Source organism: Pyrgilauda ruficollis, unplaced genomic scaffold, assembly GCF_017590135.1.
Source record: "Pyrgilauda ruficollis isolate IOZ18807 unplaced genomic scaffold, ASM1759013v1 scaffold5, whole genome shotgun sequence".
In the NCBI taxonomy this organism is placed as follows: Eukaryota; Metazoa; Chordata; class Aves; order Passeriformes; family Passeridae; genus Pyrgilauda; species Pyrgilauda ruficollis.
In genome coordinates, this window is record NW_024526599.1 from 7,440,623 (window position 1) to 7,467,762 (window position 27,140).

The window sequence follows — 27,140 nt, forward strand, 5'->3', positions numbered from 1 at the left end:
TGTTTGGTTTTTTTTATGAAAAACAAATGGGGGTTTTATGAGATAAATTAAACTTAATTTAGCTATAATTTTGGGGATTGCCATATGGCATCAATAAATAATTTCTCAGTAAGGTACTGCTATCCCTTAAAATAGATAAACGTATGTCAGCGTATTGGGTTTGCATGGCAAGAGTTTGGTAGTAGGGGGGCTGCAGGAGTGGCTTCTGTGAGAAGCTGCCAGGAGCTCCCCCACGTCTGATGGAGCCAACACCAGCTGGTGCCAAGACAGACCTGCCACTGGCCAAGGCTGAAATCAGTGATAGTGGTGGCACCTCTGGGATAACATAGAGTTATGAAGGGGAAAAAACTGTGGAAAAGAGCAGCCAGGAGAGAGGGGTGAGAGTGTGAAACTGCCCTGCAGACACCAAGGCCAGAGCAGAAGGAGGGGCAGGAGGTGTTCCAGACACCAGAGCTGAGATTCCCCAAAAACAAATGGGGGTTTTATGAGATAAATTAAACTTAATTTAGCTATAATTTTGGGGATTGCCATATGGCATCAATAAATAATTTCTCAGTAAGGTACTGCTATCCCTTAAAATAGATAAACGTATGTCAGCGTATTGGGTTTGCATGGCAAGAGTTTGGTAGTAGGGGGGCTGCAGGAGTGGCTTCTGTGAGAAGCTGCCAGGAGCTCCCCCACGTCTGATGGAGCCAACACCAGCTGGTGCCAAGACAGCCCTGCCACTGGCCAAGGCTGAAATCAGTGATAGTGGTGGCACCTCTGGGATAACAGAGTTATGAAGGGGAAAAAACTGTGGAAAAGAGCAGCCAGGAGAGAGGGGTGAGAGTGTGAAACTGCCCTGCAGACACCAAGGCCAGAGCAGAAGGAGGGGCAGGAGGTGTTCCAGACACCAGAGCTGAGATTCCCCCGCAGCCCATGAGGAAGACCATGCTGAGGCAGGATGTGACCCCGCAGCCCATGGAGATCTAGCAGGGAGCAGAGATCACCTGCAGCCTGTGGAGGAATGCCTTGCTCTGCAGGTAGATGCCCACACTTCACAGGTGGCTGTGACCTGAGGGAAGCCAATACTGGAGTATGCACCTGGAGGGGAGGGACCTGTGACCCTGTGGAGACAGGAGCCTAAACTGGGGCAGTTTTGCTGGCAGGACTATTCCCCATGTGGGGGACTCATGCTGGAGCAGTTAGTGAAAAATTGTAGCCTGTGGGAAGATCTCACACTGGAGAAGTTCACAGAGGACCATCTCCTGTAGGAGTGACCTAGTGGGTGGGGAAGAGCATCAGAAGTCCTCCCCATGAGGAGGAAGGAGCAGCAGAGACAATGTGTGATGAACTGACTGCAGCTCCCATTCCCCATTTCCCTGTGCTGTTGTGGGGAGGAGCTAGAGGTAATTGAGGGTGAAGCTGGGCCTGGGAAGAAAGAGATAGGGGGAAGGTGCTTTTAAAATTTGGATTTATTTCTTATTATCCTAGTCTGGTTTGATTGTCAGTAAATTAAATTGACTTGTCCCCAAGTTGAAGTTCTTCTACCTGTGATAGTAATCCCCAAGTGACTTTTTCCTGTCCTTATCTTACCCACAAGCCTTCCATTACATTTTCTCTTTCCTATCCATTTGAGGAGGGAAGTGACAGAGCAGCTTTGATGGGCAACAGTCACCCAGGCAAGGCCAACCCACCACAGTCAGGTACTCATAATTAAATCCATATCATTCCACTCTGAAATATGTCCGTAACAATTAACCACCTTGGGCTGACTGGTGATGGCTTCATCACATGGCTGATTATGGATATCTTATGGATATATATGCCATGAGAAGCATAGCTGTATTCTGCTATTACATTAGTGAAAATTTTCCTACCTACACGAGAGTCCAGCTTTTTAGACTTCAAGATTATTCCTCATTCCAGTGAAGGTCTTTTGCTCACATCAGGTGTCCACAGCAACATTAGTCATCCTTAGTGAAATGGCTCTAGGAAAAAATTTTAAAAATAATTTCACTTTACCATAGCACAGAAAAAAAAAATCCTTTTAATAGCACTTTCATTCTTCAAAACCTTTAGAATCTGAGAAGGGGGATGTGATTTTGCTGGAAAAGTTTTGTCAGTTTATCCTTTTATTTGGATTTATAATCCAGCTGGAGAAGGCTTAACACACTTTGAAGACAGTTCATTTTACTTTTGAGCCTTTGTAAGTCATCCTTGGCTGAGAATACTTGAACAAGTGTGTCCAGAGCTTCTTCTCAGAGCTGGATGTAAAGCAAATACAATTTCAACTTCAGCTGCATTATCCATTCCATGAAACAATCAATGACAAGGTGAGAGGCGGAATTAGAATTCAAGTCCACTTCCAGAGTCTCTTTCTCTGAGCATCAATCTCCAACTCTTTGATGCTATACATAAGCCTCAGCATAGGCTAGCAGCAGTGAACCTGTTGTGGTGGCTTATGACAAATTGAACAGCTTGGATATTATTTCAGAATGGGAACTTCTTTTTATAACTGTGCCTTCTTTTTCACGTCTACTGTGGCAGCAGAGAGTGAACCTTTGCATAAGGAATCACATAATTTAAGTAAACCTGCAATTTTTTACACAATCTTTGTGCTCAATACTTACTTTAGTTTCAGTAACTAACATTGTTGTTATTGATTTCTAGTACTGGAAAGTTATTAGCTGTTTTTTGTTTGTTTTGAAGTTTTTTTATCCCTGCTGGCCCACTGGGAACACTGTATTTTACCATCTAAATTCTGTTCCATGTACAACTATAGCTTATGGCTTCCTATAAAGAATTACTTTCTACACTTAGGGGAAGAGATAGGTCAGATGAACTTCAGTGAAACAAGAGCTTAGAAAAAGACACTTTGTAGGGTCAGAAAAGAAAACACTGCAATCAGCATACTGCTGCTATTGCTGTACATCTGACCTCTACCAAACTTGCAGGACCCAACTGGAAACTCTGCATCCTAAAATATTTATTCTCCACACTGACTTTATTTTCAGTTTAAGTACTGATTTTTTTTTTTTGCCAGAAGTGTGAGAAAAGTGATATTTAACACTTTAATGTGTAACACATTCTAAGTTACATGTTGAAAATGTAATGCTAGCTAGACTCAAATCCCCCTTTTTTATGAGCTATCCCATGTTAGTAAACTTTATTCAGAATTGTCTAAACTGTGATCATTAAAAAGCCAGCATCAGAGGCAAGGAGATCAGGAATAGAAGCATGCATGTGTACCTACAATGCTTCAATGCAACTGGTCACTTTTAATCATAGAATCACAGAATTGCAGATACACAGATTGGTTTGTTTTGGAAGATACCTTCAAGATCATCTAGTTCAAATCCCCCTGCTGTGGACCTGATTTACCAGACCAGCTTGCTCAGAGCTCCATCCAGCCTGGCTTTAAACACTCCCAGTGATGGGCAGCTGCTCTGGGTAAGCTGTTCCAGTGCCTCATCACCCTCAGAATAAAAAAAATTTCTTTCCAATATCTAAACTAAACCTATCCTCTTTCATTTCGAAGCCGTTCACCCTTGTCCCATTACTACCTGTTCTTGTAAAAAAACCTCTCTCCGCCTTTCTTGTCTCCATCTTGACCTTCAGATACAGGAAGGTCACAATTAGGTCATCCCTAAGCCTTCCGTTTTTCAGGCTGAACAAACCCAATTCTCTTAGCCTTTCCTTTAAATATATTTTAAGTCCAGGATTCCCACATTTTAATCTATGTGCAGAATTGCTGTTCCCTACTGATGACTGGCTTCTCTATTAGCAGTAGATATGCTACTGCAGGAAGCACTTACAAATGCTGATTAAGGTGTTGCTGTATCCTTCACTATAACTGAAACACTTCTAAGAAGGAGACATGTCCCTCCAGCTGCCGTAATAAATCATCTATTCACAATGACATGTTAGCTCCATTTTCATTTATCAGCATCAAAGATCTTTTCATTATGTTCATAGTACCAATGCTAAATCACGTTTTTCATCTGCTCTTATACAGATTTAGATTTGCATCAAGATTTAAAATTCTTAAAAGTGGAAGAAGGTGTTTAAATTGTCATCACCATAAATAAATCTATCATCCAACAGAAAGCCTGCAGTAAGGTTGGAGTATGACATAATTATTTCAGGCAAACTCCTCAAAAGAACCAACATACAATCTTATCTGAAGGTTATCTCTGTCTTGAAGAAAAACTTACCTGCTTGGATAAACTTTGGAACCTTTCTGGACAAGATAAATCTTCAAGACGATTTAATCTAAAATATACTCTTTACTGTACAAGCTTTCAAAAGGCTGTCAAAAATTATAGCTCACGGAAATAGGATGTAGCAGGACTTCTATTAACATATCCAGCAGAGAGCAAATTGAGTGACCCAAACACCATCACAGGGCAGACTGAAAAACACATTCTCATTTTCTGTATTTTGATAGGAAAAAAAAAAATAAAATGTTCTATAACTCTCTTCATCTTTCCTGAGGAAAAAGGTATCTATGGGTGAAAACTGATTGCATTTATACTTCCTTGGAGAGAAGGAAGAAGAGTGTTAGTGACACCACTGTCATTCCATCCTAATCTCCAGCTCCATGTTAATCGACCTTTTCTGTCGTACAGTAGCTGCCATGGCAAAGCCTATCTGAATCCCTGTTATCCAAACCACTTCTCTTTCTGTTTCTTCTTTCTTTCACTTTTCTACAAAATGTCAGCCATCTCTGATTTTTCCTTTATCTTTGAAAATGGAAAAAATTATCATAAATGAAAAAGATCTCAGTTTTGTTCAAAGTTTTGGGTATGTGCACAATGCTACATGCTGTAAGTTCTGGAACCACTCTTGCCTAGTCATGAGATGCAGACCAGTATCTCCTGTCACATATGTAATTACTTTTGGGTCACTTTTTAAATGAGTACTTCTGTTTCTCACAAGTAATAGAAGATTTATATAGTGACATGAAAATTGTCATGCAGAATGAGGACTTCAAACAGGGAGTCTTAGCACAGAAATTAACAGTAATGTAAACAATATTCAGACTGACAGAAAAATAATACATTTTATTTATTTCATTTAACTTGTTCTGCTTCTGTCTACAACAATGACTTGAGATGGTTTTGATAATTGAGCCTCTCTGTACTGAGCACCCATCAGTGACTGTCCTCCCAAACTGTGCATGACTAGTTACCTCCAAGTCTCATTTCAAGCTGTAACCATGTTTAAATTATTTAAAGGGAGACATATTCTAGAAGATTAATATGTATTAAATTGCCAAAAAATAAAAAGAAAGTAAATATATTCTTTCCTTCCCAGTATATTTGTAGCCTTGCTTTGGATGTTTTATAATAGCTTTATATCTTTCTTACATTGTGGTGCCCAAACCTGCACAGAACATTGAAGGTGAGGCCACACCATCGAGCAGAGAGGGACAATCCCCTCTCTCAACCAGACAGTGAGGCTGTGCATGAAACATCCTAGAAATAAGGACTGTACTTTTTAAGGAAGACTTGTGAAATTAGCCTGAAGTATAAGTTAAAAAGACTGTATTTTACAGACTGCTGTGTTGAATGATGTAAATAGAAATATTGATTTTCGGTCTGCTTAGGAATTTCTGTTTTGAATATCAATATATTTTGTAGAAGATGAATAAATTTGATGAGGCAGGTGATAAAAACAACTGTGATATTTTAAAATATTGTCTTCCACTACCATATTCATAACCTGTAACTTGGACAACTTTGCGTGACAGCAGGTTTATAAACATTCTTCCAGCTGAGTGGTGGTGCCAGAACCTCCAAATAAGGGGTGAATCCAAACTGTGGCTGGTTAACACCTTTAATTGACTCAGGATGTTATATGGTGGATCAAATTTTTGTGAGATTACAAGAAATTTACTGAAAAATGAAAGTGAAAATGTGATTGTTTAATATTTTGATCAAGAAACACTTTTTTCAGAATATTTGCTGAATTGTCTAAGTGAGAAATTCTACCTCTTTTAAAGCAACTAAGAGGTGTACCCTGACTTTATTCACTGAACACCATCTGATATAAAAGGCAGAAAAAGGAAGAAAAGTACAAATGCAAAATATAATTCACAGACAAGACAGTTTGGGATAATTTTAATTGTTTATTATTTTTAATAGAAACCACTGTTCCCAGTTAATTAACTTTTAACATTTTATTTTTATGAATATGCATCATTTACAAATCTTTATGATTTCCTCCATTCTCCTTATATGCTACTTTAAATGCTTTGTTTGTCTTATTTTTCCCTTGACTTATTCATGAAAGTCTGACACTGAAATTAATTTCAATCATCTAAAATACATGCTGTCCCAGGCATTGTAACAGCATGGAGATAAATACTGTGTTTGAATTATCATAGGGATAAACTATTAAACTCTGCAAACTACTTAAAATATGCAATGAAGATTTTTCCAAAAAGCAAAGGAAAGGAAAATGGAGGAAAATGCTGTTTCATACCTTAACTTGTCATTTCAACCAGAAAACTTTAATCACTGATCAAAGTCACTGATGCTACAACGCAGGTGGTACAGGTTGCACATGAGTATGGTAATTTTATAGCTTTCTTTAAACATTCTTTAAAAAACATAATCTTTGCAACATGATACATAATTCCTTCTTTTCTCTTTCTCCTATGGTATGTTTCCAAGACCTCACTTCATTCTAATCTGCCAGGAAAGCAAAGTTATTCTCTTAAGAGTAGGAAGTAAAGACTGGAATAACAAGCAGACTGAGTAGTGGTGTAAGAAAATTTAAAAATCAAATTAAGCATTCCAGCACAGAGATACTTGTCATCATCTTAAATGTTTCTGTTACTCCTGCAAAAGGGACTAAATCCTTAGAAGATGGATTTGTTCACTACAAGTTTCTTCCAGTCTGAAAAAATGACCGAGTGAAACTTCGTCGGAATTTTCCTGAGTCCAAGCTAAGTTCATGCATGAAATTACATCTGCACTATGAAACAGATATTTAGTTAAATGTTTTTGCAAATATTAAGTTATGAATATAATCTGTATAATAATTATTATACTATAAAGTTATATATATATATAAATATATAAAATTTATATTTATATATATATACATTTGATACATATATAAAATAGTGAATATATTACTATTCATAGAGAAGTTTGGTTTCAAATGAAGCTGAGCTCAAGTTCATGTGTAATAATAGCACCAATGTGAAACCTGCTGCAGTCTGTTATTCTGCTCTTTAGGACTGAATTCTGTTTTTTTTTTTTTACTATTCCACATACATATCACTTTAAATTTAAAAGCCCATGAAGAAATTTACACCTGTTTTTGGTGTAAACCTGATTTTCATCTTTGAATTTAGAAGTATCTTTACAAAAAATCAGGAAAATTTCTATATCACTTAGCTTTATATCCTGGACTAAAAATTACATTATAATTTTTTTTTAACTATAATATATACTTACTAAGTATGTTGTTCATTGGTTTGTCTAGTATTTTCCAAAGCATTCGTTAATACTTAAAAAAGTTAGAAAACAGCCTAGATTCTCAGCCTCCCTCAAGTACTGATTATGGCAGGTTTCTAAGCCTCTTTGGAAGTGTTGTCCACACAGTCATGTTTGATAGTCACTGAGAGGATTTCATACTTCTCAGCCCCTATATATTCTGACTTTTACTGCACCCTAAGACCATAAATCCTACAGCTTGACTTCATGTTATATGAAACAATAATTCCATTTTTTTCTAACTTTACTCCTTGTTGGATATATTTTACCATGCAAAACTGCATTGCTACCTTCCTTATTCATCGCAGGATTGACACATTTTGGGAATAAGTCTTAAGTGGGAGAAAAATAGGAGCATGAATTTTTTTTTCTATTTGTACAAATGTTATGTATAGTAAAAATTATATTTGAAGATCAATGATATTTCTTATGTTTGTTATCAAGCTCATAGTGCAACCTAGAATTTTTAGATAATTATTCTTATCTATAAAAATTGATTTCTGATAAATATTATTTATGTCAGAGATATTAGGAGAATAAATGTTGGAATTTCTAGGAGTTGTGGCAAAGATTATCAACATAAAATCACTTGGACAGCTTTCTATAATTTTGCTTTTCAACAAGAATAAACATCATGAAGTACAAGCACACACTGTACTTAGGTCACTGTAAAAGTATCATATACATACAATTTTTAAGGACTAGCTAGAGTCATTGTTTACCACATTCACCTGTTCATGTTAAATTATAAGTATTGTGGGTTATCATAAGTCTTCAAAGTACTTTTTTTTCCCCAGAGACAGTAGCTGTTAAAGTGACATCTGAAAACATTCACAAGATGCGAAATAAATTGTCATTCAGAGGAAAATATAAATTTTCAACCTGCACTGGCAAGTATCCTTTGACATCTTCCCCAACATTTAAAGACATTTACACTAAATTTTGGTTGATTGTATTTCCAGTGCAGCATATTACATATGATTTTTGTTAATGTCCAATTATTTGTAAAAAAAACAAAGTAGTCAGTCTTCTGTTTTTATATATGTACACGTATGTGTGTAGCAAACAAAGGATGATACAAATATCTGCAAATATTTTGCATGGATGAATGAATATATTTGTGGACACACACAAGTATATTTGTCAATTTCTGTGTAAAAATATGGATGCCTGTGCATATCTTATAAAGAACTTATATATTTTTAAAGCATATGCACAGATTTATAACAAGAAAGAGAAATATTTCATTCTAGGGCAGTTCACCACCACAAATATTCTTTTATTACCCAGCATGAAATATTCTTTTGTCACAGGGAATAATGCATATTTGTAGTTAAAAATGATGTTTCTTTAAAAGGAATATAACTTCACTTTTGCAAGGTACAGAGTAGTCTGAATACAGGTGAAAATACCGTCAACATTCCCTCCTTCTCCCTTCAACACCCCCTCTCTCTCCCAATCCAAACAAAACAGAAACCTGTCATAAAATAAGCACTCAGTGAAAGTAAATAAAATCAAAGTGATATGTCTGCCATGGGATGAAAGAGAGGGTGTAATAGTAGTTAAAGCATAATATGTTTAAGCCTGGGGATAAAGTGAAGTGCAGATGTGTCATTCCTTGAATAAAAATAAACTAATAGCTCAGCTATACAACCATGGCCACAAGGATTTTAGAAGCAGGTAAGAACACATCAGTTTTTATGTGCCATCCAAGGTCTTATATCATAGTCTCTGGCTGATCCTTCTTTTGGATTAAGAAACACTTTTGCTCACAAGTCCTGTTAAGTATTCCAAGTGTAGGCCTTGTTTTTCTATTAAGAAATATGATTTTTGAAGCTTCTGTGTGTTTGTTTGGGGTTTTTTGTTTTTGTTTTTGGGATTTTTTTTTTTAATTTGCTTGTGTTTTTAACTCACACAGGGTCAGACACAATGGTATATCTTATACACAATGTATTTTATATATCTTCTGTATCATCCCTTCCTGTTGGAAAACATTCATTCTACTCTTGGTTAAATACCCAGCAATCAATATTTTGCATTCTCTCAAAATGTATTATTACTTTTTCAGAAAAGGTAATGAGGGAAACCGTCATGCCACAAAGATAACTACTGTAGTGTTGTAGATGTCATATGGGAAAGCTCAGATATGGCCATGGCACAGATTTCCTGAGCTATGTGGAACATATGGATAGAGACAGTATTGTATTTATAGGTTTCCCCAGAGCAACTAGCAACCTTTACAGCTTTAGGGCATGGAGCCTTTCACTGCATTTTACCAGGAGTTAAAATCTCCTGACCCCAGACTGCTGGAGAAAAGAAAAACACTACCTGCTCTTAAGTGTACTAATCCAGAAGAAACTTTCACAGAAAATTACCCTCTCACTAAAAGCAGCTTGAATACACTTACACATTTCTCCTGAGTGAGCACAAAAGATGTGTCAGAGCTTGTGAGAGGCAACTGTTCTTTCACTCTCTCCACACATTCAAAGTCTTATCTACTTTGACCTCTTCTAGATGATGAGATGCTTTTCGTTAAGTTTAAAGTAATGATCCTCTACTTTGTAATATTTTTTCAAGTTAAGTGTTAGTAAAACACATGTCTGCATGTGTAGTCAGGTAGAATGCTTTTAGTCTGTGCTTGTACCATTTACACTATCTTATGCTGCTATAATAGGCTGTTAGCAACCATCTCAAAATAATGAATTTGAATAAAGAAAGCCTAGGATGAGAAAAACACTTTATAGTCATGAAATGCATTTTGTTTTCTAGACATGATTTAGGTTTTTTTACAGAACAAAATATTACAGCAGAAATCTGTTAGGCATTGTGTCATGAGAGAGAACAGCATGTTCTATGAAGAACCTGACAAGGAAAATTTGCAAGAAGAAAATAATATGTTAAAGCAAAATACTTTATTTTTCTCCTCTTTTCAAAGTGATACTTATTTAAAATAATTTTATTCTTGTTGTGACATTAGCTATAGAAACAAAAAGAAAAATATGACTGTTAATCAGGAGGAGCTGGTAGCTTAAGTTTTATGCTTATAACAAATGATATTAGATAAAGCTGAAAATCTCTATGATCCAGTGATAATATTATAGAACATTCAAGAGCTATATGCATGATTTAAAAAGACAGAAAACTGTAATTTATCAGAATACTTTCACTATTAATATGCAAATTATGCATTGACAACATATTTAAGAGCTCTTACTGTTTCTGCTTCTGGAAGAAATTATTGTGTTTCTGCTGTAGAGGTGGAGCTTTTCCAAATCATTGTCTATGATTTTCCTTAAGAACTGAGCTAAATAAATCATAGTAACATAGTAAATAATAGAATCTAATGATAGACACATACTGTAATTTTCAAACCAGGTTTCATCATCAATTTTGAACATAAAGCATTATGAATTTTATATGAAAATTACACAGCCACAAAAAAATTATGTAAAGTGAAAAATATACCCCTTGGCTGCCCTATTTCAGAGCCTCTTGATGGTTTAGAAAGCAATCACAAAGAGATTCTTCTATTCACCCACCTTATATACAATTGCATTCACCTTGTCTGCTACTGGCAATTTATTCTCTTTTGCCTCCAGGGAACTTGAGCACCTTGATTCCTAGAGAGACACCAACCCCCATTCAGAGGTAGAAGAAAAAATGATGAGTTTCTCCTCGTTATTATTCTTTTCTCCTCCCTGACTCCTTTTCTTTTGCTTTGTTATATACAGCTTCAGTAGCACTGAAGTCATCCAGCTACAGAGCATTTTCTGATCTACAAGACATGAAACATATTGGTGAGACAGATTTATAATTTCTTCTTGTTTTAGGAAATTAATCTGTGAAGAAAAGAGCATGCTCTGAAGAACCACTTGTTATCAATGGACTGTATCTTAATATACAATGAAATGCAAGTCTTTGACATGTTTTACTTTTCCAATAAATTTTATCTCCAACAGTTTTAATAGCAACAAGAACTCAACTCAGTTTTTCCTTCCTCTATTTCTTATCTCTGATAAATATAGCCTGCCAGTCATTTTACCTGAAGACTGTTCCACGAAGCAACTGAAATTCTCTTTACCATTCAACTAAACTCTTCTGTAGAACCATGTAAAGGAGTAATTTATGCCAAACATTTGCAATTCAGTGAACTCCTGTAAGTAACAATCTTTAAGAATACATCAAACAAAAATGAAAAGGAAAACTAAAAGAATGTGGTTTATGAATTTATAGCAAGATTACTTTTCTCAGTCTAGATGGTGTTAGATCTTTATCCATCCAGATTAGTATTGTTTTGTTGAATTGGCTATGTTTCTTTAGTTTTGCTTTGTGGGTTTGGGTTGTTGTGTTCGTGTTTCATCAACAGTGAAATTACATTCTTGCCTGAGATTCTGAGCTTTACAAAATGCTCCTTTTTTCTGAGTGCTCCCATCACTGTCAGGTAGTGCTATTGACTGCTTCTATGTAAGGGGTTTAATCTGTAGGAAGAGAAGTGGCAAGAGCACAAAACAAGCAAAGCACTCAAAACTGCAAAGGACATGTTGGAAAGGGGATTACCAATGTAGCATTTGATAAAAGGCTCACAAAATAGCATGACAAAGGATAGAAATGTAAGAGCAAACCAAAGAAATAAAAGTATACAGTATTAATCCTTCATTAGAAAACCTGCGCAGACATCTCAATTTTAATTGTCTGATAAATGTCTTAGAAATTATTTTCACAAAGGAGGAGAGTTTTAAGGCTAGTGTGTGCAAAAATACCACCACCATAAAATCAGGCTTAGTTTAACTAGAAGCTAAAATTATTTTGAAACATTTCATTAACTACATTTTATTAGTGACACGTATCCTCCCAGTAATTAAAATCAAGCCTTGTCCAATAATTAAAAGATATGCTAATGTCATTTTAAGGCAATTGAAGATTAAATTTAAAGAAATCAATAAAAATACATCAAGTATCCATCCTGAAATATACAGTGTTTCAATCCATGGCAGACAACTGTACTTGCTCACTTGACCATCTTTGCTGAAATTTATGTCTGTGTTCCCAAGCTCCTCTCTTAAGGAGAGGCTGACTCCAACAGGGCCCTTTGGAAAAGAAGGCTGTGCCTGTCATCAGGGAATTTCTGAGTGTATGCAGGGTAGGAAAGGTTGCTGAGCTGGCAAGCAAGACCCAGCCTGAAGGCTGGAGATCATGCAAAGGTTAAGAGGCAGCAGAGAGGATGAGTTTGGTAGGAAGGACACAAACACAGAGGGAAGGGCTTCTCTAGGACAGAGGGGAAAGGATCAAATTTTGCTCCTGTTCAGAGAAAATCAAGCTAATGGAAATGAAACACAAAGGAAAGTTCCAGTCTACAGGGACAAAATGGGCAGCATATAAAACTCTCCATTTTTTTTCTCTTTACTCATTGCTTTGACTTCATTTTGAAAGTCAATACACTTGGACTTCTATTTTGGAATAAAATTTATTTTTGAATCAAAACCCTTTTGATCTCTTTGGGGAGTTTCTCCAGGAGGAAGTTTAAGCACATCTGTTCTGCAGCAGAGGCCAAAACATATTCACAGTTAATATGTGCACAGATACAGAGCAAGGCTACAGCTGCAGCAATGTGCTCAAAAAAGGATTAAAAAAACAACCTGTCCCTTATTAAATAATGACAATGAAGAAAAAATATCAACATGTTTCTGTAGGTGATGTGATGCTCAGGTGAAATGACAATTGCACCTCACTGCCACAGAAAAATAGGAGACAGAGTAAAAATCAACTTACTTCTCACTCTCTTCTATTGCTTCCATCATATTTATGTTATTTCCCAGGTAGCTAAAATATAATTTGTTCTGTTTTCCTACTTGTCATACTGGAAATATCACTGTTAATTTTTCATTGCCCTGCAAATATATATTTTTGCAATGCTCACTCTGACATGGTAAATACTACAATATTAGTTTCTTTACTACCTTACTAATTGATTTACACTTTTTAAGCAGATATATTTCTTCAGGTTTTTAGGCCTATTTTTTTTCTAAGCTTACTAACCTCACTTTCTTTGATTTTGTTTAATTTCCATTATTTTCCTTCTTATCCTTTTCCAATAACTTCATTTCACATTCAATGCAGTTGCTAAGCCTGGATCATACTGTTTCCTGTTTGTTTTTCGTTCACAGTAAAATTCTTTGTTATCCATCAATTTCCTGCTCTATTTTTCCCAACAAACACAATGCCATTTTAACCTGTGTTTCCTCTCTGAGCACAAACATAAATAATGTAGAATTTGGTTTAACAACAAAGACATGAATAAAATACATTAAAAGAAAGCCACCAGCTGCTGTGTGCATCCGTGTTCTTGATTTCAGTCTGCTTTTATACCTTATCACTCAAAATTCTTTCTTTTTGTCTCCTAAAAGACTGAAATATGCATGTATCAACTGAGCTTCCTGCCACTTCTTTTTAGAGAATTAAGGAAAATCCTATCTCTATTTTCTTTTTGAAGAGAGATCTTACTTTGCACTGCTGACCTCTGTAGGGAAAAATCTCCCTCTCTGCTCCTTTATTTCTTTTCAAATTTTCAGGAATATTGTACTGAGAACACAAAAACAAGTCATCCCCAATCAACTAATATAGGTGACCAATCTTTTGGTATTAAACACTGCACTTTCTCTATGAAAATAGAGAAACTGTCATAATTTTGCTAATTAAAATCTTTATGTTAGGAATCTAAAAAATTACCATGGCATAATTCTCCAATGATGTGGTTCACTGTTTTCCTGCGGCAAGATTATTTTGACCATTTGTTCCTCTGTAAAGGTGAGATTAGGGTATTATTTCCCTGTGGATGAAAGGTGATGGACTCTTCCTTGTGGGAAGAGTTACCAATTGCCAGCACCCCACCATTGTTCTGTCAGATGCAGGACAAGGAAATGCTAGAAGCAGAAAGCATTGCCCTTTAGCTTTTCAAAGCACAGTCAAGTCATGGCACATTGTAAAGGAATACAAACTGTTGTCTTCAACTGTGCCAACAAATATGTGTCCTCCTCATACTTCTAATAGTGGCATGCCTTTCTCTAGCTGAGGCTTCTTCCTCTTTTATTTTAGTTTGTGTATTAAAATGACATCTGGCAATTGAGAGCTTAGCAAGCTCCCGTTTTACACATGCTTATACTTTTCTTTCAGTATCCTTAGAATAATTTATCCCAAATCAAATTTTTGCATTCATATAATGATTTTTTGCTAAATTGGTTTCTTCAATTGTATCCTTACTTCCATATTTAGAGTTGGGTGTAAATGTATCACCTTTATTCAATCCAGCTAAATGCTTAATTTCTTGTAGGCTTTTAGGTTTATACCTTAAATAACAATATCAAGTGCAGCTGTATTTACCGTGATCTACCTTTCTTTTTCCTTTTGTTTGAGATTATTATTCTATATACTTTTACCATAACATCTCAGGACAACTTCTGTAGTAAGATTTGAACTGAAACTAAACCAACTGTAATTTGGAACTCCACAAACCTCCAACTTTTTCTAATAGAGTAGCAGCCAAAGAGAGCTATTACTTTGAGTTGCACAACTGAAAATGGGATGGAGAGAAAGTACTTAGCAATCTTTTCCTTAAAGGCTGTTCAGGGAGGCAGTAATTAGAGAGCAGGTAAGTGGTTGAATGTGCTGGAAAAAATAAAGATTCTAAACATAAAAAAAAACAAAAAAACAAAAAAAAAAAACAAAACAAAAAAACCCCAGAAAAACAAAAAAAACAAAAAAAAACAAACAAAAGTATAGCTAAGATCTTACACTCTTTTCCAAAGAAAACAATAACCAAATGCTGTGCGCAAATGTGTTGGGTACAAGGTTATACCCTGGACTCACAGACAAAAAAATAACTGCAGGTAAACAAGAGTTGTAAAGATTCATTTTAAATGTTGATTTTAAAATGTTTTGTGGATTTTTCTTTTACTACTCTGACTAATGGACTTACTAATTAAAGTATACTTTTTATTAAAAAATAATGACAGCACAGATTTAATAGAAATTGGTAGCTGAGAGGTGAGTCTATTAACAGCAACTTGAACAAATTAGAAAAAGAATCAATTGAGCTTAAAAAGAGATTTTAAACTTGTCAGAAATCTGTCCTAGGGAGAAACCTTACTACTTTTATTTCAGTGAAGTCTGGCAGAGTTTATGACTCTTTTTTTGATTTATGATTAAATCTAAGTTTCAATCTAAGATTCTTCTACGTGCTCTAAGATGTTTCTATATGATCCATTATATTAAGAACTAATTTTCAATCCATGATGTTAAAAAAATTTAAATACTAAGTATGCAGAGTTTCCTCTGCAGTTTAAAGTCTACTGGTGGGCCCAGTGTTGAACCCTGGGGGACACCATTTCTGACAGACTTCTACCTAGACCCAGTGGGAATACAACCCTCCAGGGTCTCCCATTCAATTTTCCTCCAAAGTAATAAAAAATTCTTAAAAACAAGAGTAAATATTTAAAGAGTGTGTGAATACCACAAATAACACACTTTCATGTCCCTGAAGGTTTAGAGATATTTGGTTGCACCTCTGATCTCCGCATTCCTGATTTGTCAGTGTTGTTGTCGTTAACTTGTGGTATTTTCCATAAAAATCAGATCTTGAATTTAATTCCATGGAATAGTTTGAAGCATTATTTTTTTTTCACAGAAGAATATCCTTACTTTCTATTCACTTCTTTTTCTTTAAACTACAAAATGCAAAAAACAATTATAAGCTTTTTATAGAAAAATTAAAGACATAAAGCACACCTAAGCTATTTTAACATGAACATTGACACTAATGGTTTCCTTTACATTGCATTTAAAAAAAATACAAGAGAGCACAAAACCTCTGTTATTCTTGTACTCACTTTTTTTTTTTTGTTTTTTTTTTTTTTTTAAATCTCATCCAGTACAACAGTGAAATGATTTGAACTCAGGTCTGTTGAGTGCAAAATGTGCTGTGGATTTTTTTGAAAATATAAATCCCAGAGTACGAAAAATGGGAAGAAGAATTTGAAATTATTGTTTAAGAAAAAATGCTGCCTACCTTTGTTACTGATCCTCTGTTGTCTCCAGGCTCACTTTGTGTCCCATTTGGGTTTGGAGCTCACAGGCTACATTGATGTCAAAGGTGTTTTGTTTTTTTCTTCTCAGCAGTAAAGAATGTGATTGCTTTCACTGAGGAAAAAATGTATTTGAGTAAAACAACCCATTACAAAGTGAAGAGATCAGATCTTTTGTTTTGGTGAATGTTACTACATTTTATAGCAAGTGTATCAACTGGTGAACACTTCCAGTGAGTACTGAATGGATAGAAGATGCATATGCTGAGCATATAAAATGCAGAAATAAAGTTCTTCTCATCACAAAGGTCAGAGTTTTAAGAAAATAGCAAGCTGATCTAAAGTCATGAGTCAGTGTCCATTCACTCCAGTGCTGCTCAGCAAACAGACAGGGGATGCCACATAGGAACTGCAGTGTCTTGGATAATTTTTGCTGAAACCACATAGCACTAATTATAGAGGTCTTCCTTGTTTAGTTCAGACTAATTTCCTTATGTTATTTTACATACAACTATACCTCCCACACAGTAGAAAGTGCCAAATGAAGTAAATGACAATATCATAGTCACTCCCTGTTTCTAGGAAATCTAAGAATTAAAATTGCAATACAAAAATCTAGAAGCAAAGAATATCTAAAGGCCTGGGTGAACACACAATGATATCAATAGGAAAATATAAATTTAAATTAATGACCCTTAATCAGACTATATCTTACTTCAGGACTTCAGGAAAAAAAAAAGAAAAGAACATTTGATGCTATTTATGTTGATGCAAACTGACCTGAAAAAACCCAGATTCTGTGCCAAACAATAATTCAAAATGCAAGCTAATTGAAAAATACTGGTATAAAAGGATTTGAAGCAGGAAATGCCAAGATTAAGAAAAGCGTTCTATTATTTTTATGAGCAGATTTGGACTAAGAACCAAGCTCATGAGAGAGAAAAAACACAGAAAACTCTTTCAGGAATGGATTAGCAGTTCAGAAATAGGCCTTTGAAAACTCCAAATCCTGCAGGATGATTAATTATTCTGTAGTTCACCACGAAGTATTTTTAGCTACTTTAACAAAGACAGAAAATTGCTGCCTTGTCTACTGAGTGCTGCAAGAAAATGAAGATTATGAAATGTTTCTGAAGTACATAATTTCAGAAGTGATTGAAGTAACCAGCCATTGCTTTTACTATGCTACTTGGATTTCTGGACCAAGATTAACCTTTTATATACATGACTCCATAGCATTAGATGTCTCCCTTCTTGTCGTTATAAATTTAAAAGAAGCTCATCTTCTCTTTCACTTTAATATCTGTGGGTTTATGAAGAGGAATAAGATCATTAGGAGAGAGTTTTTAATTTTTGCTCACAGACTACCATGGTTATCATGAAAGGTCTCTTCCACAAATAAAAATTCTTTTTAGCTCTCCGCTATATTCCAAAGATATACAGACACAACTTTTCTGCAGATTTCAATCCAAAGCATAGGGCTTAAATTCACAGAAAATCCACAAGAGATTTTTTTCAAACTTTCATCCTGAATCTTGGCCTAAGGACCTTATTCCTTTAAAATGGTCTTTAAAAATTAGATGTTTCCAGGAACCAGTACAGACCCAGACATAAGTATTTCTGTAAAATTCTAGGGAACCAGTTCATTTATTTATAATAAAGTAGAATCATTCAGTTGGAAGGGATCTACAATTATGTAGTCAAAACACATTCATTTAATTATTTAAAAAATGCAAGTAAACTCATCCTATTAAGAACATAATGCTTGCCTAATATGAGGAAAATGCAACAAAATCAGTGGAACTGAATAATACGTGAAGCGAGGCAGGTGCAGAGGTCCACACTGCTTGGCTTGTATCAAAAAGAGGAAAAAAACCCTGCAATAAAGAGATAATTTTCATGTAATGTAAAGCTGTCATTAAGTGATGTGATAAAAGTTTGAATATGTATGTAATACCAGGTTACAAATGGTAGAAGTATTTATCAGGGTTTTGAATATACTGTAAGAAATGATAATTAGGTAAACAAAGTTATAGAGAACAATAAGCTTAAAATAAATGGTTGATTCTAACCTCTAACAATCATACTCAGAAATTGCAGTTCCAGCATCTTTAGTGAAAGGTCTTGTGATGACATCACCAGAAAAATGTAATGAGCCCTGAAAATATTCTGTGCTAACTTCCTAATATTTATTGTTACTTTTATTTTACAGTATCTTAAATACCAAGAAACATACTACACTCTCTCTAAAACCTGAATAAATGATCTTTTGAGAAGGCCCACTCCATTAGTCATGAATTCAACAATGCTCTAAGAATTGATCCACTATACAGAACTAATATAAATAGCTATTTAACAGAAAGAAGATACTTAGAGAAACTTGTAATGGATCTGGCAATGAGCTTCTTTTGTTGAATAGAAAATCTCTTAGATTTTTATCTAAGGTCAATATTATGACAGTAATTGCATATGTGGCATGGCACGGATCCCATGTACAGTCCTATTATTGCTTTGACAATAAGTCATTGGCAGGTCAAAGAGAATTCTAAAAATGAGATTAAACCAACATAGGGAAGCTACTTTAGAAACTGAAAAAGGAAGATATATGCATCAGATAAAAGAGAAATTGGAAAATAACTTCCTAGAAAAATAAACTGTTACTGGAGGAGCTAAATCTGTTACTGCTTAAGGGATCCATGGTGTAGGAAGACTGATGAGGTCTTAGGAGAGGAGAAAATGAAGAAGTAAATTAAAAGAAAGAAAAAAGCATCACAATAGTACAAAATACTTAACCTTGAAACAAAATACTTAACCTTGAAACAATCTCTTAAAGAAACCAGAAGAAATTATATAATTTGCAGTATTTAATTAACACACTTCAATGAAAGCACTAGAAAAAGTACTGCTCCTTTCTCCCTCCCCTTGAATGCAAAGCCAACCTGCTTTCCTGTCTCCAGCAGCTATTATTTTTCTCTGGTAAAATGTCCCAAGGCCTAGTAGTTATATGAGAAACTAGTAGACTGGAGAAATTAGATGAAAAAAAAAAAAGAGAGAGAGAATAATAAATTATAAGAAAATGCTGCTGTTATGTTAGATACCCATTACATCCATCAGCAGCGTTTCAGGCAAGAATAAATCCTTCCAATATTTCAGACATACAAATTTCCGGTGTAAAACTTGTTGGTAATTATCAGAGACACTGAAAAGAAAGAGAATTCCTGCAGTATACTCTTATTTTTGAGTGCCTGAAGCACAGAGGGCAAGGAACAATGAATACATGCTGATTACTTAACTACCTTTTTCCCCCTTTTGTAAGTAAAGTCTCTATTGGCATAGTGTAATGCAGCTTATTCACTAACATAGAAATGAGTCAAAGGTGATTATTCTCACAAAATCCAAAGGACAAGAAAATACACATGAAGCAGAACTTGGCTCTCAAGCCTTTCAAGACATACCTGCAATGAGCATACCACCAAGAAAACTAACTTAGCGCAGCAGGAACATGTGTATTTAGCAGAAACATAGAATCAATGTCAAATAGAAAACTTCTTATGGGTGTTCCCAGCCCAGTTGTCATCACTAGCCATTAAAGCACCTGTTTACACAAAAAAGTGATAGCAGGAAAGTATTTTTAGCTGCCTTAGGGGATAGAGGAATGAGAAACAACCGAACCAACGCTACATGGCATGTCAAGGCTACCTGGTGTACCAGCTTGCACAGTATCAAGCTGCCACCACACCTGTATGAGAACCATTGCTGTAGAAAGAATACTTTACTCTAGGCAAAATTTCTTCTTAGCTTATGTCTTTTATCACTGATTTTCAATTACACTTACTGCTTGTATTTCAGTAACATCTCGGTTTAGTTGAACTGCAACCCATCACAGCATCAGTGATGACTGCTAATGTCAGACCTCTTACAGCTCATTAGTTCTTCCCTATTCTAAACTACCTTCATTTATTAAAAAAAAAAAACAAACTATTTCAGGTAATTTTATTTCTCTTGGATGTTCTTATTTCCTCCAAAATGTTCTGGCATTGCTTCCTGTGGTTGCAGAGATGGTCTCTTTACTAAATTTTGGGGTGACAAAAGTCCTTCCTGATTTGTGAGGGTTGAGTACACAAAAAATTTTTGACCCTCTGTACATGATATCATGCCCCAGGCAACAGTCATGAAGGCAGTGAGGAAATAAGAGAAGACTCTATAAACTTACACTGATATCTGATTATTACTGACATTTTTACATGATTTTTTTGTCACTTGGATTGTTCATCTATGATATTTCCCTGTAATTGTCTAATTATTCCTATACAGAGGCTCTTCTATGTTCTTTTTAATTGTCTCCACTAAAATTCAATTTTCATTTTGTGACCAATTTCCATTTTGACTTAATATCTTCTTCAATAATTAAAACACCCCTCAGTTCAGGAAGTACTTAGAACGCTCCATATACAAATATAAGCCCTGAGAAAGATCACCACTGACAGGAGTTAAACTACACTTATTTTAAAAGTCACACAAAATGAGGTGTTAGTCTTTTAAGACAGTTCTTTTCAAGTAAAGGGATATGCTGCAAGATAGTGTAGTAACCCATGATGTCTTGTAATTTAGATTAAGACTAGGCATAGCAGGAGGTAAAAAATAAGGTTGTCAGCCATGAAATTTTAATTTTTCTTAAATAGTAAGGCAGAAATCTCTGAAATCAATAACAATTTTCCATGTGTCAAATGCATTGTCATATCTGCATAGAGCAAGGAATGAAGAAGGGATTACATGACCACGAGAAAGGATTATTTAGGACTGCACACTTTCATAGACAACAATATTTGAATATGCTGAATTTGGAAAATTATGACATCCAAAAAATTCTGGACTTCTGAGGGGTATTAGATATAAACTCTTTGAGATGTACAAGAAATGTTGTTATTGAAAAGTGAATTGATGTACCAGACATGAAGGCAGGGAAAAGTATTAAGTAAAGCTTAATACTGCAAGATCATATGACTGTACATCGTGTTAGGTCAACATTTTGTACCTGATTGCTGCTTGATGCATTTCTGGATTTGAGAATTAATAGCTAAATGAAATTGGAGTGCTTTCTACTTGTGTCTTGGAATCACTTTGCAAATCCCTTGAAAAAGAAATGTTTATCAAAAAAAGATAATGTAAACCACGCTTTGTTTAGCTGGCCAAATACTAAGAAAAGTAAGAATGTTATAAAAAGGAAAAAACAGCAAATGAAAATATCGATGTAATACAAAATATTTCTCATGACAAATTTTTTTTGTAGTAACAGTTACAATAAATTGATATAAAGTATTTTCAAGTGTTATGCTTCCCTTTAAATCTAAATCAATAATATTTTGTTCACTATTATTTTGCCCCCGTAATGTTCTGTGATAGCCTCAAGAGACTCAAAAATGAATGTGCTCTCTTTTAGGTGATACAACTCGTTAGGTCCTTTTCTTCACAGAAGTGTTTTCCTGTACAAAGTAAACCCCTGAAGATATTTCTAACCTCATTTAATCCTTTCAATAGCTTGATAACCCACCCTGCAGTATTTTATCTTTATAACAGTCATGGAAGAAAGTGCTTTGGTCTGCAGCCTTTCATGGGAACAAAATTGCACCTCAGACTTGTGGTATAAGACATGACACAGTAATGCATGAACTATGAATTATTGAAGTAAAGGAATCCTGAAACAGAATCGCTTTTCTGAAGGCAAAAGTTCAGTTCAGGTTTGCAGATACCCTAAACATCAAAGCCAGCCAAAACATGACCTGTAGGGAGATGAGTCAGGATATGTCAGGTCACTTCCTGGCAATCAAGATTTGTACTGAGTCCAACTGTTACATGAATTTTTCACTGAGATAACAAAACAGATAGTTGCACCTCCAGGTTTAACACCTTTAATAACTCTCCCTTTCTTACCACCACTCCAAATATGATCCAAGCTAATGATAGTGAGAAAAAAATAAAACAAAAAAATGCACCCCCACCAAGAGTACACAAAACTCTACATCCTTAACTTCACACAGTCCCTGAAAAAAAAAAAAAATTGAGAAAATTATCACAGACCTTACATTTGAAAATATTAAGATTACTAGGTAAACTTAGATTATTTGATGTACATGTAATATGCAACCAAACCCAGTGGATTGATCCATCCCCTCTAGAGCTGACTGAGAGGATCTGCTCCAGTCCCATTTCCAGGCCTCACCAGGAATGAAGCTGAGCACTCTCCCCTTATGGGCACACACAAGGTCTCTGCAGACACAGCTGCTTGTAAACAGACAGACAGACAGACCAGGATTGGCACAGGCACCCACCTAAAGCAGGAGCTGCCTGAGTAATGCCCCAGTCTTGGGGCTCTTTGGGAAAAACCCCTTCCCAGATATCACCAGAGTTTGATTCCCAGGTCCTCCATCTCTCTGGGGTCCTGCTGTCACATCTAAAGTCTCCAGCTAAGCAGCTCCAAGACCCCTGGCATCCCCATAAACCAAGATTTCTCCAGTTTGCCAGGTAGTCTGCCTTGAAGTTTGCTCCTGGTCATGAGCAGACCGCGCATTATTGCTTCTCTGATCACTGGTTGCTCTTTATGTCTATTTTGAATAGCAATTAGTCAGATATCCTTTCTTTGGTCAGCCTTTCTCCACTGAACAGTAGAGTGCAGGCAGCCTAATTTCATGAGTTTCTCTCTTACTAAATTCATTTATGTTTTATATAGAGAGTTCAAAACCAAACTCCCTCAAAATGCATGATTCTTTCAGGCTTTCTATAAGCTACCCAACAGATAACGGTAGCAAATTAGTAAAAGAAAGAAATACATAATGCAAATATCATGTAAATAGTATTAGGGACTTCAAAGACTAAAAATCTATCCATTTAAGTAGAAAGAAGCTGAAACAAATAATTGTAACATTTACCAAAATAATAGTTATTTAATGAACTCAAAACCAGCAAAACTTTCTTGAGACAATTGTAATTTTAAATTTGTTATAGCAACTAACAAAGTTTGATACTATATCACGTATATCACAGTGAGCAAACAATTAATGTAAAGGGATTTTTCCTCATTTTTATAATTTTAAATATCTTTTTTACTCTTATCATGCTTCTGACCCAGAAATTACGAGCTTACTTCAGATTTATTATCCCAGATTCATGTATTTGTGAGTAGTGGAAGAAAGCAATCTGTTGTTAAGTGCCTTAATTTGCATGGAAGATACTAAAGGGATTTCTACATTTAATCTAAACCCTGAAGTTCAGAACAAGAATGAGAAAGAAACTGATGCTAAAGTAAAATCAAAGGTAGCTTTTTAAGCCTTTTTCCTATAACTTTCTTACTTTTACCTTGAGATGGACTTTTTTATCTATTCCTTCACCTAACCATAAGGATAACTGCTCTTAATACTTTTCAAGAACAAAGTGAGCAGTTTCTTCTCAAAAAAAGAAAAAAGACAAAAAGGACAATCTTATAAATGCCATATAAATTATAATTTCTCCTTTTTTCCCCCTAAAATTATAATCTTAAATATTTGCTATATTTTCCTGCAAGGAAAAAAAATAATATTCTTTTTTAAACATACTTAAACCACAGGTTTTTGGTTTTTTTTTAGCATAACAGTACTTTTCTCAAATGTTTAATACTGATTCTTCTATATCAGGCCCATAACCTCAAGTGTTTTTTGGATTTTCCAAAGTGACCCTTGGAAATGCTGAATGAGTGCCTATACATAACTCAAAGAGAAGACTTCAATTACTATTAAGACTGGCTTCCAGTTCTAAAATGATAGAAAATGTGAGGGCTTAGGCAATGTCTTAAAAATTGACATTTTCTCTACTATCTTTATGAAATAACATTATAAGATGAGACCAGATGGAAAAATACATACTAATTGCAAACATACCTGCATATGCTGTATACATACTGTACTTTAACCTCAGTGTTCCTGTTGGGCCTCTGTGGAATTCTAATCATGTGGCTACAGGAAAAAAAGATTCATTTAGTTATGTGCTTATAAAAGTTACCAATTAGCTTTTGATTTCCAAAAAAGTATTTCTGATATGTTTTGGCTTTGTTTATAGTTCTAGTTTGCAGTGGGTCATCTTGAATTCTTTTATGCTGGAACACTCTTAAATTGAAAGCTATAGAGGGCTGGAATTTGTAAGTCACCCACAGAAAGTGTGACCATTTGTATGGAGACTACAGCCATGAATCCAGTATGATCTTCTGTTTTCCTACTACCTTTCTTTCTAGTTCTCAGTTGCTGAGACTAGAGGTGCCATTCAGTGAATTCCAGCTCATCCATGTAAGAAGGGATGAAAAATATAATTTTAAAAATTTTTATGTATTTATGGAAGAAGAGTCAAGAATATGAAAATAAAAGAAAGGTCGGAACATTCCCAAGCAGCTGTATTTTTCAAGGAGATGCAAATATTCCTGGTCTGCATTGTGAACTCTTTTAGTACAGTATTGTCTGCTACTAATAAAACATATTAAGGTTTTTTTTTTAAGAATTCCATCAAAAGATGGGGAAAGGAAAGAAGACAGTTTCTTTAATTAAGGTATGTGCTTTTCTCCAGTAACTACTTACGAAATGCATGAAAATTCGGAATGCTTATCCTTAAATTCCATCTCTAAATTTAGATTTTTGTTTGTATTTTTTTTCTTAAATGGAACTATAGGTTCTGCCACGCTGAAGAGATCTCTCATGAAGGTACCACACTGTGGTTTTCGTGAACCCAGCATGGACAGCACCTTCAGGTGCTGTGAAATTCTGGCAGCATTTGTTGGCCCAAGTGTTCAGGACTATTTTCACCCACGAAGCACAGTTTGCTACCTTGGCTTCAATGTTGCTGCCAACAGGAGATACTTTAAAGAAGATAAAAGAGAAAGGCAAGCCTGTCTTCCTCTTGGCACCACCATGGACTTATTTCAACTCAATTAAAGGTGTCAGGTACACCTGGAGTAACATAGAACTATTGTCTCTCAAAAAATCTGCTTTGAAGCTGATCCCAGCTCACACAGGAAGAGGGGTAAGGAAGAGAAACCAGAGGGAAAAAAATTACCCAGTATGACTAAACACTTTACAGAAGAGTGGTTAAAAAGTATTTAAGGGATACTTGATCAGTGTCGAGTCCTTATTTCAAAATGTTAAGTATTTAAAAATAATACAACATAAAATTATGGAGAATATGATGTATACAAATAGTATGAATATAGGTGTACAAAAGTAAATACTAACTGTGGCCTTTGGCAGAATATCCTATTGAAATAAATATTTGAAGAAATATTTTAAGAAGTTCCTCAAAATACCTATCTATCATCACATATTTTCTCACATCAAAATTGAGTTGAACACCTGCGATAGCCTCTATATCAATTATTAGTAGTAGTTATGGATTTTTCATGTGGAGTGTTGCACACTGCTTTTAAAAATCAGATCTCGAGTCAGGCAAGTAACAGCTTGCTCACATGTAGGGACAAAAAAGACACAAAATTTGTGTTACTGCTAATGCACAAAGCTACTAACAAGAAATTCAGAAAGTTCACAAAATTTTTATGCAATGTTATCACCTATGAGATTAGATTATGGCATGTGTCCTTTCAATGCATTTTAAAAAATCTGCCCTCAAATTCTAAAAAATTAAATAAATTGCAGAAAATAGTTTTAAGCCACATTAATAAATAAACATAAAAATAGAGACACAATATTTGCACTAGTTTTCTTCAGCAGTGCATGTTATTGACTGTGTTTTAAATATACAAATCCAATCCTTGGCTGCTTTTTTTCTATTTTGCAATTTTTTGGGTTTTTTTTTCCTTCCCTTTCTTTTTAAAGATCCTAGTTTAAAGCATGTTCCCATTGACAACAAAAAAAGTATAACTGCAGTCCTCTTTTCCTGAAGTGTTAAACTAATCCTATGATCTTACAGAATCTTTTCACTATCTGCACTTCTATTGTTATGCCTCAGTTGTCAGGGGACATTTGTAAAAAAAAACTGACTGATTTTTTTTTTCCTTAAGTCTTATTTTAGCTGGAAGAAATATGGTATACTGCTAATAATGCTAACAAGTAGTCTGTTATCAGAATGTCCCACTTGCATTAGCACTTTCCAGGTTTTCTAGCACTGACTTCAACAAAGAAGTAAAGAGTAAATATAGTTCAAATCCTGATTACAATACAATTTATCACACCTTAATGCATCCTTCATCTGAATGCCATGAAATTTTACCACACATAATTTTGATGGTGGCATTTCAGGGCTTCAAGCTTTCCCCATTTTATTTTTCCTTTCTGAAGGTAAATAAATAAATGAAATGCCTTGTTCAACTCGTAAATGAAGTTTTGGTGTCCCTATAACCATTTAGAGAAGTGAAAAATTTTGTGCAAAAGAGAGAAAATCTCTACCAAAACTATTGAGTGATTTATATTATATCAGCTGGTTAGAGTGATGTACTAATAATGCCAAGGCTGTGGGTTTGATCCCATTCATTTAAGAGTTCGACTGGATGATCCTTGTGGGTCCCTTCCAGTTCAGAGTATTCTGTGATTCTGAGGGTGGTCAT